Source organism: Salvelinus fontinalis, chromosome 3, assembly GCF_029448725.1.
Source record: "Salvelinus fontinalis isolate EN_2023a chromosome 3, ASM2944872v1, whole genome shotgun sequence".
Classification (NCBI taxonomy): domain Eukaryota; kingdom Metazoa; phylum Chordata; class Actinopteri; order Salmoniformes; family Salmonidae; genus Salvelinus; species Salvelinus fontinalis.
In genome coordinates, this window is record NC_074667.1 from 22170275 (window position 1) to 22186456 (window position 16182).

At 40.8% G+C, this 16182-nt stretch overlaps 1 protein-coding gene and 1 long non-coding RNA gene across 2 annotated transcripts in view; one reads left to right on the top strand and one right to left on the bottom strand.

The window, feature by feature from the left end:
* LOC129841104 (copine-9-like) overlaps nucleotides 1-16182 on the top strand; it is a 215800-nt gene that overhangs the window by 1181 nt on the left and 198437 nt on the right. The gene's annotated exons all lie outside the window — the stretch shown is intronic.
* Nucleotides 516-2495, bottom strand: LOC129841113 (uncharacterized). The gene is made up of 4 exons (XR_008757279.1): nucleotides 2189-2495; nucleotides 1638-1696; nucleotides 1278-1540; nucleotides 516-907 (listed from the first exon to the last, which is right to left on the bottom strand). It is a non-coding gene; the product is annotated as an uncharacterized LOC129841113 (long non-coding RNA).

Below are 16182 nucleotides of genomic sequence, written 5' to 3' on the forward strand. Positions count from 1 at the left end.
ACTTATTTTCGCAGGGAGAAGAATTGCCTAGGTAGGCTACCACTGGAATCAAGATTCTGTTGATTCTTAGTGTATGACCGGGCAAATACAAGTATAGACTCTACACAGCCTACTTGTCTTATATAGCCTAATGAGCACTTGGTGCTCCTTGGTGCTTATTTAGTGGACTCTTTCACCACTCTTGTCTACTTGAAAAATGCAAGTATGAGGCGTATAAAATAGGCTAAATGTAAAAAATAAAATACTGGGTCATAAATGATCCAAAATGTGGTTAGTTTGACCCAGCAGTGGGTTGCTTTTTCTCTTTTGCTGGGCTATTGTTATTCATGTTTTTTTGACCCAGCAGTGGGTTATTTCTTACTTTATTGCTGGGTTATTTTTTTCTACCTTCTCTCTATTACAAAATCCATTCATTTTCTAAAGGTACAAATACTTCTAACAATAACAACCAATGTTATGACGCCACTACACAGTCTATTAAATGCATAAAATGAAATATGGCCAATCATGCCAAATTGTAGATAAAATACAAAATGTTTATTTTCAGATATTAATTTCAGCTACAAAATGAAGTCATGCAAAAGAAACAAATACGGAACACACAATTAAAAACAACTTTAGAAGCACAATCCATCATTTGAAAATCACAGCAGCCCTACCAATTAAAGCCGAGGAAAGGGGCTGAAGAAAAGTAAACACTTTACCCTCCACCAACCCCTACCAGGTATCAATTTTCAATAGGAATTTATGTAAAACAACAATGAAACATAAAGTCTTCTGCTCCAGAGTCTGCCCTTTCACGATGGTGAATGGCAGGGAGTAGAAGTGATTGTCCCCGAGGGTCAGAACGAAGGGTTCTTGTTCTTTTGGTCGCCTGGCGGAGATATTCAGCCATATTGATTCCAGCCTGGGGATTAGAGAATATGATTATAAAATGTTGAACAATAATCAAGACACTCATCACACTCATATTGTGGCCTTTCCTATTGCTCAGAACAAACTATACTCCTATACAGGCTTGCTGTGTGCAGGACCTTAATCTGCATTTAGTTGAGTCCAGCCAGGGGTAGGAAGAGTACTGAAATAGCCTACTCAAGTAGAAGTACTGTTACTTCAGTGACATTTTACTCAAGTAAAATGAATGACTTTGAAAAATACAAGTACTTGGAAAAGCTACTCAATTACAGTAACGCTAGTATTTGTAATTAGTTACTTCCCACCTCTGATTTAAAGTATTCCATATTAAATAATATTCAATATTCCAAATGTGTACTTACTCTGCATTATGGCTTTCGGGCCTCATCAATGCTTGGGCGGGCAGTCATCTTTCCAACTCGTTACACTGGGGTTGGGAAATACACTCTCAGGATCATGTTGTCTTTAGTATCTGGGGGACAAATACATAACAAGCTTTTAGGGGACAGCCAAAACAGATAAACGTGGATGAACATTTGAGACACTACTTTCATTTCAATATGTAGCTGCCTGCACTCTACACTGGGGGTGGGAGAAACACTCAGGACCATGTCGTCTTTAGTATCTGGGGACAAAGACATAACAAGCTTTTAGGGGACAGCCGAAATGGATAAACGTGGATGAACATTTCAGAAACTACTTTCATTTTAATATGTAGCTACCTGCATTCGGTACGCTTGTGGTGGGAGAAGCCCTCTCAGGGCCATTCAGCCTCTAGTATCTGGGCAGTGGGGAGACATAACATTAACACAGTTTAAGTAGAGTGTCAAAATGGATAGCTTCAATTTGGGACAATAGAGACAATCCTTTAATTTCAATATAACGTTAAAGTAACTGTCAGTATCCAGACTGAGACTAGCTAACCAGCTAACTCAGAAACAATTAGGCTATACCAACATAGAATAAATGTACCACCATAAAAACATCAGTTATAAGCTTGCCAACTAGTAACAACCATGTTAAATGTACTCAGAGACAGGGAATATGCCTAGCTAGCTTCATAAAATCTATAGCTAGCTAGTTAGCCAGCTAAGTTAGCAAATGTTAGCTAAGTAGCTAGCTAAATCTCAAGCGGTTATTTGCTAGCTAGCTAGCTTGCTAGATAAGATTAGCTAAAATTGTCAATGACTGAGATAATTAAATATTATGATAACTAGGTCTATTTAACCTGAATGGATAATTAGTAATGTAGGCTAGCTAGCTTTTTACTCACCGCCTTGCCCATTTGTCCATCAAAAAAGTAATTCCACTCAGCGCTGGCTGCACTGTCTGGTAGACTTGCTGCACAGCTGCGACGATCCTCATTCACAAGCTTGACGAATGACGTTGATTTTCTGGATTTGGCTGGAGAATTAACCCACCCACTCAGCCAAATCTCAATAACCCAGCATTAACAACCCAACCTTGCTATTTTTAAAGAAAACAACCCAACGGTCATCCAAACAACCCAGCATTTTTTGTGTACAGGTGAAAATACATTAATTATGTTGCTTTCATTATTTACATCTACATTTTTCCCTTTAGATGTTGGTTGAATCACAATTCCCCTGATAAACTAGGCTAAACATCCATTTGAATACAATCCCCTTGATAAAAGTAGAGTATAACATGCAGCTCATGACATCTGTTCAGAGACAGTTGAAAACAGTTTAAAAAAGTGTAGATTTCAGTGCATTTTCAGCTACAGATATTAGTTGAAAGAAATAGCGTACAAAGGCCATTTTCTTTAAACGAGCATGTTTGGGTGGCAAATGTAAAGAAGTTGGCGAGTTTAGCGTTTTCAGCCTACCTTGTACCCATAGGCGGAAATCCCAGGGGGGACGGGGGGGACACGACCCCCCCATCTTGGGAAAAATATGATTTGTCCCCCGCAATATATCACTGTAAACATAACTATGTAATTTCAATAATATTAATAATACGCAATGAAAGCACTTGTGCTGATTATAGACACTTAATAGCGCATTTAAATTTCAAAAGATTGCGACCCCCCCCGCCCTTTGCCTCACAATGGTTTGATCCACTGCCAGTTCTTTAGCTGGCAAGGTAATAGAGGGTTCGTATCTACTGTCCGAAAGGGACATGTACGTAACTGACGTGAGGTAATCCAGTCAATCCATAGCAGGTCCATAGCAATGTTATTTATTTATTTTTATGTTGGCAGGGTTCACACACTAGTTGAATTTGCAGAGCTAGCGCGCAAACTAAAGCAAACATTAACTATCAAGCTAGCTAGTACCTATTCCATTTATGTGGCGTCGTCAAAGATGGAATCTTTGCTATCGTCAGTTTATTCCAAGATCAGCATGCAGCTGTAGTGCTTCGACGTCCCTGTGATAAGGTTAGCAATAAACTGAAGTCCAAACTGAACAGAACAGAACTACACTCTCTTCTACCATTGTCTTAAATATATATAATGGTCTCGTTGCAAAAGATAAATTGTCGCTAGTGAACTTTTTTTATTTTATTTTATTTCACCTTTATTTAACCAGGTAGCAAAGATTATAGCAAACACACAGAAACAGAATTGGTGCTCGCTAGCTTTACAAATTCAGCTATTGTTGGAAGCCAGCCAATATGAAACAAACTATTTAAATTACAAAAGGTTGCAGCATGTGTTGTGTAAATGTGTGTGTGTGCAGCTAGGCCAGCCAGCCAGCCAGGTAGAAATATGGCAGAAAAAAGTAAGAAGACGGACATCAGAGTATTTGTCAGTACACCAAAACGCATAGTAAGAACTCTAGTATCCTAATATCTCAAAGACTAGTTGATAAAATGTTCATAAGAAAGAAGTGAAATGCTAATGGAAATGTTTCACAATGATGTCATTAGGCAGAGCAGGCAACAGATGGCACACAGACAGCAGAGCTGGGGACAGATGGGCAGGGACAGATTGGCAGACAGGGAGTCTCAGGTAAGTTTGTTGAGTCTTTGTTTGGCAACATTATGAAAGGTTCTCAATTTTTTTGACTTGTAAAATAGGGACATAATTGGAAAATGCCATGGATACCCCCACTCTCAACTTAAACTGGTGACTAAACTAAGATTTGTTTACGGCAATGGTATTGCTGTTGTGATTAATTGTGTAGTTTTGGGTACCGGTAGTTAGGAGTACGGCAAACACCTTATTTATTTTCTAGGAGAGAGACTGAGTCAGTTAGGGTGGTGAAAGGGAAAGAGCCAGGGAGAGAGACTTCAGAGGACAGTGTCACAGCCACGGCAGGACCAAGTGTCACCCTTGTTGCCAGCAGCACCAGTATAGGGGACAGTGGCACAGCATTGTCCAGTTACCACAGTGATGGCACAAAACCATATCAGCCACACCCACAATTTATAGAACCGCAAACTCTTGCCAACAGAGTGTTGACGTTTCAAGAGAGATGGTTTCGCGATTTCCCCTGGCTACATTATAATCCATCAATAAAAGGAGTGTTGTGTTTTCACTGTAGCCAAGGGTTTTCAAGCCAGCCATCTTTTGGCCAAAGAGCTGATGCTGCCTTCATTAGTGCAGGATTTAGGAACTGTAGAAAAGGCATTGAAAAATTCACAGCACATCAAAATTGCCAAACCCACCGCCACTTTGTAATTGTAACAGCACACCAGCTAAATCCAATCAGTGTCCAGTTATGTCCAGCGCGTGGGGTAAACAGCAGGATGACGCAAGGCATTGCTTGATGAAAATTGTTAGTTCGGTGCGGCATGTAGTAAGACAGGGACAAGCCTTTAGAGGCCACACGGATGACAGTGGGAATTTATACCAGATTTTGAAACTTAGGGCAGAAGAGGATGATCCCATTTTACTGAAGTGGTTAACAGAGCGTACCACAATGTACACAGGCCCCAAAGCACAGAATGAAATTCTGAACATCATGGCCAATAGTCATTCGAGGCATTGCAGCTGAGATTAGGTCTCTTCCGATTGTACAATTTTCATTAATTGTTGATGGTACTCAAGATGTCTCTGGTGCTGAACAGGAGAATGTCTGTCTGCGTTATGTTGACCATGACCTTGTCCCTCACAAGGAGTTTATTGGGCTATACAGGGTGTCGGAGACAACATGCGAGGGCATTGCGAAAGTGCCAACTGATGTGTTGTTGAGGAAACCCGCAAACATATGCTTGGTTCTTTTGTTCAGTAGTGTGTATAGCAGTGGTTCTCAACCTTTTTGGGGTACTGGAACCCCTGCATATTTTGAGGCAAGGCAGGCAAGGTTTTGAGCGGTCCTCAGGGACCTCCACCCCCTCTATATTATATGTAAACTTACTGGAAACCTTGTGGTACTGACTACATTCATTACACTTTTTTATTTTAACGGACCCCTTGCAATTAGTCCATGGATCCCTGTTTGAGAACCCATGGTGTAATTGATAGTTGTTCTTTTGTTTAGTAGTTTTTAGTACACTTACAAATGATTTATTTCATGTTATTTTATTTAAAATTGCATACTTTGTGCGACATACTTGTCCATAGCTGCTGTTTGAAGAGTTGAGACACTGACTGAAGGATATTTTGGTTGATTTATTTGGGTTTTTCATTGAAGTAGTTATTTTGCTTTTAGAACTGTACTTATTTTAAGCTTTTTGTTCTTGCAAAGATATTGTAATAGACTCAGGCCAGGTGGACATATTTAATGACTATATAAATGTATCAGAAAAAGTCAAATTAAAAGGTCAATTCAATACGGAGAACAACTTTGTGATGGTTCTCAATGGAGATTCTTTTAGATGTGATCACACCATGTTCATTGTATTTATGAAAACTACACCCATACAGTGTACAGTACCATTGTCACCTACTGACCTTTCTTGATATTGCTGGTTGTAAGTACGAATACCTGCATACATACTGGACTGGTAAGGAGCACTGCTATAACTATTATTAGTAGTAGAATTATAATGATTTAAACATTTGAACAAGTTGGGAAAACCCTTCAGTTAACTACTGTACCTATCAATTATCCAGTTGTAGGTTCCTCAATATACATTTAAGAACGTATGCTATGTGTTACAGCACTACTTTTGGTGTCCCCCTCAGGAATTGCTCTTGAGAAAATTTAATGTAATTGTCCCCTCCAAGGTTGATCTCAGATTTTCGCCCCTGCTTGTACCAGTGAACAGACAGGGCTGGTCTAGAGGGGGGAGGGGGGGTGACAAGGGGGGTTTGTCTTCATTCCCTGACACTGACAGGATGGGGTTGGGTGAATTCCCCCATGAAACACTCACTCCATGGCAACTGGGCATCAGAGTGTACATGAGAGTGTAGAAACCCACAGGGTTGCTGCTCTGTCTTGACAGCAAAATGCAGCAAAACACATTAATAATCAAAACAAAAACGCAAGTCCATATAAGGTCATAACAGCACACTAAGACCTATTGGTGAGCCAATCAAGACAGCGCTAGCCTATCAACAGAGAGTGACAGATAACAAACAAGGAGGGGGTATTATGTCAAATGTAAAGTAGACTTATTAAAGTAGACTTATTATTAGGTAACCTTTAGAAAACCTTATCTGTGCTTATTTATATGTTCTGACTTTGTACTTGTAAATGATGTCACACACAACAAAATCAATCACAATTATACAACAAGCCTACGTTTCTCAGTTTTGATCCCATTGAGCCTACATGGAGAGAAACTCTTTTCTCTCTTCAGTTCAGTTACTCTTGTTGTCCTACAGCAGGACGGCTTGTGTTCTCCCTTCATCAAAAACAGGTGTCTGTCAGCCTACCAGATGTTGAATGATGTCTCTCCACCTCAGAGTCTGAACTCGGTCTGATCTGAGAACACATTGCAACGTCAAATATGACGGGCTCTTCCACCAATTTCTTTCATCACTCTAGTTTGAAAGATAGATGTCAGCTTGATGTCCCTCAAAAGCAGACTAAACTTTTCATTCGTGAGAGATGCGTGGCATTTAGATTTTTTTTGATTATGACAGCTTCGGCATCAAAGGTAGGCAAACGTTTAACATTAAAACGCCAACATTTTGCTCTGATTTATGCCTTAAAGGGGCAATCCGGGATTTGAAAAACAACAAAGCATTCAACTCGCCACTAGTTTTTGTAAACACCTGAGGGATGGGCTAGGAAAAATGTAAACACTCTTAAATGTATAAACAGAGCTATGGATGCAAGAAAATCTAAATGATAGATGTAACGATGTTTTGAAGCTGTACGGTGTTTGTTTTCAATCACATTGTTTACAAACAATGCAGTAAAACAACCTTATATTTCGGGTTCTGATGGGGTACGATTGTTGAACTCAGCTCATGAGGCATTTATAAGTTATATTCTCCAAGAAGCAATGGCTATATATAATGGCTATAAATCAATAATATATATTATATATAATTGATTTAAAAGTTAAAAAAATGCTAAAATGTATCCAAATGTTGACCCAAAGTGTTTGAGATCCCAGCGACATGTTTTGTTTTGGTCATGCCAATCTTTGAGTGGCTTCTAGGACCCCATTTTTTAGGCATTCTCACAAATGTGTAATACGATTGTTAGCTCCAACCCGTTCACTGCCATTTTTGGGGTACTTCCCCTAGACCAGAATGCTACCACACGTTGATGTCATCACTGCCTCTGAAGAAGGTTAGGTACGCTGTGCATGGGTTCCGACAAAAGTTTGACTTAACCTGGTCCCCATTAATACAATACGTGGAGGGCCTTTACTTAGTATAACTTGCGTATTTTGGTAAGCAGTCATGTCTGTTCTAGTGGCCATATATTGTGCTGATAAGATTCAACTATAATTATGATACCGATTTTTATTTTTATTGAACTTTTTCTGTTACTGTTTGCTTCTGTCCTATTTAATTGAATTGACTTCTCTATGATATCTTTGTATGATGCCTTGGTGGGTGGGTGGGTGAATGGGAGGGAGGGATTGGAGGGAGGGATGGATGGATGGGGGAATGAGGGGTTGGGTTGTACTGTTTTTCTGTTCTCATATCTGAAAATAATAAAGTACAATAATGGTTGTACCAATCCCAGATTGCCCCTTTAAACATCCTGGCCTCTGTACACTGCTGTCTTGGATAAGCTCGCTGTCCTCGGTTGAAGCTACTGATAAGCGTTCTATAGAGTTCATGCTCATGTTCCCTCCATTTCTCTCTCCCCCTCTCCATCCTCGAGGCAATCCCTATTCCCCCAAACTCTCCCTTTCCCTCTTTCCGAGCTTCCCTCTGCGTCTTCTTACTCTCTCTCTCTGTCTCCTTCTTTCTATTCCCCTTCTCTCTTTTCTTCAAGGTTTAACCCACTGATGTCTCACATGTTTCCCTCAGTAGTATCGCTTCGAGCCATTGCAGGGTGGGAACCAAATGAATTTAAATGGATTACTCTACCCATTCAGACTAAGACGCATGACACACATTGTTAAAGAGAGTAGGAGAGGGTAAGATAGCGTTGAAAGAGCAGGGATACAGATACCAGAGAGACCCTGTGTGTGTGTGTCTTTGATTAAAAATAAGAGTAAACAAGAGAGAAAGTGTGTGTGTGTGTGTATGAGCACACACGTGCGTGTTTATGTGTGTTCTTGAGTGTGCGTGTCTGTGTGTGCGAGAGCTCTCTGTCTCTCGCTGGTTTCTTATATAAGAGCTGAGGCGCCTGCCACCCAAACGGAGCTCCAGTGAGATCCTATTAGACAAGCAGAGCGTGGCAGCCACTGCAGGAGTTTACCTTGATTACCGCCAGAAGAGGATTGTTTCAATGAGTGGCCCGTAAAATACATTTCCCCCCTATCTCGCCAGTAAAGCACCTATTAAACTCAAATGTCCCACTACTTTAGCTGCAACTGTTGATTTGGTACGATGCCAATTAGGGACTTGATATAGTAACAGAAGTAATAGAGTTCCAATCATTTCTCATATATTTCCCATACATATCCAATTTAATGATTTGCTAGAGCTAGAGTGAAGCCTCAACCAACCAGAATAGACATTTTTTTTGTTATGGCTTCTTTTATTCAATCATTATTTTTCATTTTCATTATTATTACTGTTTATTATTACAATCATTCTAGTAAGCCCTAGAATATGCATTCTTTAATCGATTCACTTGTTGTTATGGACCAACCTCAATTGTGACCGACCTGCTCGATTCGGTCTTATGTAGCAAAATTTGAAATTGTGTTTTTTACATTGGATAAAAGTAGATAGAGCTAGAAAAGTGTATATCATACAATACAGTTGAGGAACAATGGGAAAGTAATTTACCTTTGAAAGTTGCTAAACTTGTAACCTCACTTTTGAGAAAATGGCCCTTGAATGTTTTGGTAAACCTACTGGAGAGCTCTTCTTTGTCTACACCCATTCAGCATCGTTCACACCCTATTAAGCCTTAGCCCCACCGATCTCTTTAAGGATTCACATGTGAGACTATGGACTAAACAACCAAAGATTTCAAGATTAAACATTTAACATTTAAGTCATTTAGCAGACGCTCTTATCCAGAGCGACTTACAAATTGGTGCATTCACCTTATGATATAAGGCTGGTTTATATTACAGGTGTGTTCGTAAATTTAATCTGGAGTGCCAGAGTGTGCTCTAGGCATTCTTAAACTCAGAGTGTTGTCAGATTGGCCGTTCGTAAATTCAGAAAGTTTCGCTCTCGGAGCACACACTGGACGCTCTGGCCGAAAAAAGTAGGGCTGATCCAAGCGTTCTAACCTAAGAACAGCAGTCAAGCACCCAAGCTAACTGGCTAACGTTGGCTAGCTTGCTAGAACAGCTGGCTAGAACAGCTCACTCTGACCATTTTACTCGCCCGAGCAGAGCTGGTTAGGCTGTTTTTATGTTATCCAGAGCGTTGGTGACTGCATCTGTGCTGCTGGCAGCAATTTAATGACGCTTTTTTGCCAACGTTTACTGACACCGGCCATATTCAACAGGTGTTGAGCGTTCATAAATTCGTCAGTTATTCTGCACTCTGGCACACTCAGACGAGAGTGATCTGAAATCAGAGTAGATAGCCAGTGCGAATTTACCAGTTACGTCTATCGACAGTTGTCACAGTGAGATCATCAACATTCCATTGAAATAGAGTCTTTTGTTTAGACATGTAGCTAGCTCAACAATGAACCATAATCCCAACTCTTAACGTTACCACCCTGCATGAATCTATAGGTAGCTAACCAAATAGGTTCAATATTAGCTAGCTAACATTAGGCTATAACTAGCAATGCAAATGGCTCTAAGATACAAATAATATTACTACACAGATCATACACGTAACGTTAGCTAGCTAGCCAGCCAACTAACTAGCTAACAGTACATTTTAACTTGAAATGAAAACGACTTTCTGACTAAATTCGAAACGTGTAATATCTGAAAATGTAGCTAGCTAGACTCTCTTACCTGTGTACATGGATGGACGCTGCTCCCTCTCTGTCATGGACACCATGGTTGCTCTTAGTTTGAAGCTGTAATCCGGAGCCTTCTGTGTGTTCTCTTTTCGACTCCGTCTGCATATTTGCAATCAAACGCCTGAATTTTCTTCATCTCCTTAGCTATCATACTCTAATTCCACTGATTTCAAAACTCGGTCCTCCAGAAAGTGGAGAGCAACACTTATGCAGTTCTACCACGTGATTGTTATTAAGGTAATGAAAGTTCATATGTTCCAGAAGGCATTTCTGCCAAAAAAATGATTTATTTTGATTTAAAAAAAAGCTTACTTTAAAATGTTGCTCCGTGAAATAGTGACGCGCGACATATGCCTAATTTCTTGAAATGAGTCACAATTTATGTTTATGAAAGCCTCATAAGTATCTCTCTATCATAGCATAATGTGGATTCTGCTGTCATATTGAAGGGTATTCCAAACCAAATATACTTAATTCTTATGGCTCAAATTCCGTTAACGGGATCAATTTGACAACGTCCGGTGAAATGGCAGAGCGCCAAATTCAACGCACTCCAATATGTCCCATAAACATCACAAATGGTCATTTTGTTCGATTAATTCCGTTGTTATATATCCAAAATGTCAATTTATTTGGCTCGTTTGATCCAGAAAATCACCGGTTCCAACTCGTGCACCATGACTACAAAATATCTCATAAGTTACCTGTATTCTTTGTCCAAACATTTCAAACAACTTTCCTAATACAACTTTAGGTATTTTTTAACGTAAATAATCAATAGAATTTAAGACGGGATAATCTGCGTTCAATACCGGAGTAAAACAAAGTGGAGCGTGCTTTCAGGTCACGCGCCTCAACCTCAACAGTACACTTCACTTGACCCTCGTTCTGAACAGGGCTACTTCTTCATTACACAAAGGAAAAACATCACCAATTTCTAAAGACTGCTGACATCCAGTGGAAGCGATAGGAACTGCAAGCAACTGCCTTAGAATTCTAGATTCCCATTGAAAACCCATTGAAAAGAGAGTGACCGCAAATTTTTTTTTCATGGATGGTTTGTCCTCGGGGTTTCACCTGCCAAATAAGTTCTGTTATACTCACAGACATCATTCAAACAGCTTTAGAAACGTCAGAGTGTTTTCTATCCAAATCTACTAATAATATACATTTCCCAGCTTCTGGGCCTGAGTAGCAGGCAGTTTACTTTGGGCACGCTTTTCATCCGGATGTTAAAATACCGCCCCCTAGCCTAGAGAAGTTAACAAAAATATAAATGCAACATACAACAATTTCATTGATTTTACTGTTACAGTTCATATGAGGAAATCAGTCAATTGAAATAAATAAATTAGGCCCTAATCTATGGATTTCACATGACTGGGAATACAGATTTGTATCTGTTGGTCACAGACACCTTAATTAAAAAATATGAGCTTCAGAATGGGCCTCAGGATCTCACTGTATTTTTATGCATTCAAATTGCCAAAATGTGATTGTGTTCGTTGTCCGTAGCTTATGCCTGTACATACCATAACCCCAACGCCACCATGGGGCACTCTGTTCACAATGTTGACATCAGCTTATGGTAGAGAAATGAACATTAAATTCTCTGACAACAGCTCTGGTGGACATTCCTGCAGTCAGCATGCCAATTGCATGCTCCCTCAAAACTTGAGACATCTGTGACATTGTGTTGTGTGACACACCTGTCAGGTGGATGGATTATTTTGGCAAACGAGAAATGCTCACTAATAGGGATGTAACCACATTTGTGCACAATAAGCTTTTTGTGGGTATGGAACATTTCTGGGATCTTTTATTTCAGTTCATGAAACATAGGACCAACACTTTATTTGTTGCGTTTATATTTTTGTTCAGTATATATTCCTCAATGTTGATGGATGAGTCCTGGGTAAATGAATCTCCAGTATTCTCTAAACAGTCCTGCAGCATTGAGTCTGAGGCCTCTGTCCAGCGCCTCACTATTTTCTGTGTTGGTGGCTCTCTCTTTAGTTGCTGCTTGGCTAGTTAAATAAAGGTTAAATAAAAAAACACAACTACACTTACCACTGTTTGGCTGAATAGTCGATTCAGATTTTTTATATCAGAAAAACAAGTTTGTCAAAATATGCCGCTTCCAGGAGGTGCGTTACCCCTTCCACGTTGTGAATTATGTCCAGAGAACTCATAACCCCTCATTCTTTATGCCTTACATAATAATGTTGAATATGATTATGTGAAATAAGCAGGTGGTAAATGTATTGCAGTCGTAAAACTATATAATCATCTTTGTTTAGGCACTGCGAAAAGCAGTGTTTTAAGTCATATAGTTCCAGTACATTATTCAACAATCTTCTTATGATGTGAAAAATCATCGCCTCTTTTACTTTGTTCAAACAATCCATGCTTGACAGGTTTTAATGAATTGTACTTTTTTATTAAGAATTGTAATGTTTTGTACTCCGTCCTCTACCATCTTACGTTGCTTCGGCCTGAACACTACCTTTGATATACATATTAAGGCGTGTACACGTGAGGGACTTGGTATAGAGAAGCGTGGGGACATGCTCTACCGAAGGAAGGGGGTAGTGTAGCGACCTTAACCCAACACGTAGTGACCTCGTCCAGAGGTTCAAACCTCTTGGTGCAAGGTGTTGGCCAGACAGTCACTGGACCTGGGTTCGAGTCCAGGTCGGGGTTACCCCCTGAATTCGCTAAACTAAATAGGTGGTGAAGCTTTTTCTCAAGAGACAACCATAGCGTGCTCTTGAGGTGACCTCAGTGGTTTAACAGAAGATAACAAGTAGGTCAACACTGAGCTGGCGATGGGGCGGCGGTGTGAGAGAATGTCAATCACAGCAGGGGTGCACTCTGATTGGATGTGTTCTCCTCATGTCCCCATTGGGCCAGGAAGGGATGAGACAAGTAGGAGAGGTAGTCATTCTCACAACAAAATGGTCGATCCAGACCCTAGAGTCCCATTGAGACCAAGGCCTCTTTTGCGAGAGAGTCCTACATCTTACAATTACATAACAATTACACAATCATGTCAGCATAGGAGCATAGAAAATTCACCAAGAGAATACAAAAATAAAAAACACAATCATGAAAATCTTTGGACACTGTGTTAACTAACCTCCAGACGAGCTTCAATGCCATACAACTTTCCGTCCATGGCCTCCAACTGCTCTTAAATGTAAGTAAAACTAAATGCATGCTTCAACCGATTGCTGCCCGCACCTGCCCGCCCGTCCATCATCACTACTCTGGACCATTCTGACTTAGAATATGTGGACAACTACAAATACCTAGGTGTCTGGTTAGACTGTAAACTCTCCTTCCATACTCACATTAAGCATCTCCAATCCAAAATTAAATCTAGAATCAGCTTCCTGTTTCGCAACAAAGCATCCTTTACTCATGCTGCCAAACATACCCTCGTAAAACTGACCACCCTACCGATCCTCGACTTCGGCGTTGTCATTTACAAAATAGCCTCCAACACTCTACTCAACAAACTGGATGCAGTCTATCACAGTGCTATCGGTTTTGTCACCAAAGCCCCATATACTACCCACCACTGCGACTTGTACGCTCTCGTTGGCTGACCCTCGCTTCATACTCGTCGCCAAACCCACTGGCTCCAGTTCATCTATAAGTCTCTGCTAGGTAAAGCCCCGCCTTATCTCAGCTCACTGTTCACCATAGCAGCACCCACCCGTAACACGTGCTACAGCAGGTATATTCTTCCTTTCTTCCAATTCTTCCTTTGGCCGCCTTTCCTTCCAGTTCTCTGCTGCCAATGACTGGAACGAACTGAAAAAATCACTGAAGCTGGAGACTCATATCTCCCTCACTAGCTTTAAGCACCAGCTGTCAGAACAGCTTACAGATCCATCCAACTACCATCCAACTACCTCATCCCCATACTGTATTTATTTATTTATCTTGCTCCTTTGCACCCCAGTATCTCTACTTGCACATTCATCTTCTGCACATCTACAATTCCAGTGTTTAATTGCTATATTGTAATTACTTCGCCACCATGGCCTATTTATTGCCTTACCTCCCTTATCCTACCTCATTTGCACATACTGTATATAGACTTTTGTACTGTATTATTGACTGTATGTTTGTTTATTCTATGTGTAACTCTGTGTTGTTGTATGTGTCGAACTGCTTTGCTTTATCTTGGCCAGGTCGCAGTTGCAAATGAGAACTTGTTCTCAACTAGCCTACCTGGTTAAATAAAAAAAATATTAAAATAAAATAAAAGATACAAGAAATGTTCCATATACACAAAAAGCTTATTGTGCACACATTATTTTTACATTCCTGTTAGTGAGCATTTCTCCATTGTTAATATAATCCATCCACCTGACATGTGTGGCATATCAAGAAGCTGATTAACAGCATGATCATTACACAGGTGTACCTTGTGCTGGCGACAATAAAAGGCCACTCTAAAATGTGCGGTTTTGTCACCCCACACAATGCCACAGATGTCTCAAGTTTTGAGGGAGCGTGCAATTGGCATGTTGACTGCAGGAATGTCCACCAGAGCTGTTGCCAAGAATTTTATGTTCATTTCTCTACCATAAGCCGCCTCAAATGTAATTTTAGAGAATTTGGCAGTAAGTCCAACCGACCTTACAACCACACACTTGTAACCACGCCAGCCCAGGACCTCCACATCCATCTTCTTCACCTGCGGGATCGTCTGAGACCAATTATCCAGACAGCTGATGAAAGTGAGGACTATTTGTCTGTAATAAATCCCTTTTGTGGGGAAAAACTCATTCTGATTGGCTGGGCCTTGCTCCCCAGTGGGTGGGCCTGGCTCCCAAGTGAGCAGGCATATGCCCTCCCAGGCCCAGTCATGTGCAATCCATAGATTATGGCCTAATTTATTTATTTTAATTGACTGATTTCCTTCCGTGAACTGTAACTCAGTAAAATCGTTGAAATTGTTGCATGTTGCATTTATACTTTTGTTCAGTATACATCGTCAGTCACAGGCTTCATTAGGAAATGTGTTGATGATGTTATACCTACAATAACAATCCGGACATACCCCAACCAAAAACCCGTGGATGAACTGAGATATCCATACCATGCTGAGAGCCCGGACTGCAGCATTCAATGTCATCAGAACAAACCCAAATGACTCAGTAGCGCGAGACACGTACAAGGAAAGTAGGTACGAGCTCCGCAAATCCATTAAGGACGCAAAAAGACAATACAGAATCAAACTTGAATTGATGTTTCGACAACAAAGGACTACAGATTAACATGGACTACAAAGGCAAATCCAGCTGTGTGGTGCCCACCGAATCCTCCCTCCCATATGAGCTTAACACACTCCACGCTTGCTTCAAGGGAGACAATACTGAGCCATCCAGGAAGACTGTAGCTGCTCCGGACGACCTTTCGCTCTCTGAGGCTGACATGGGGAAAACTCTCAAAAGAGTGAATACTCACAAAACTGCTGGCCCAGATGGCATCCCTGGCCAAGTGTATGCTGACCAGCTGGCGGGTGTCTTGTTCCTGTCCCAGGCTGTAATCCTCACGTGCTTCAAGGAGAACACCATCATCCCAGTGCCCAAGAGAATACAGGTGACATGCCCAAATGACTATCGCCCCGTCGCACTCACCCCGGTCATCATGAAGTGCTTCGAGAGGCTGGTCATGGCCCACATCATGGCCATCACACTGGACCCACTCCAATTTGCCTACCACTCCAACAGATCCATGGAAGATGCCATTTCCATCGCTATTCACACGGCCGTAACACATCTGGACAAGAGGAACACATACAGTATGTGAGAATACTGTT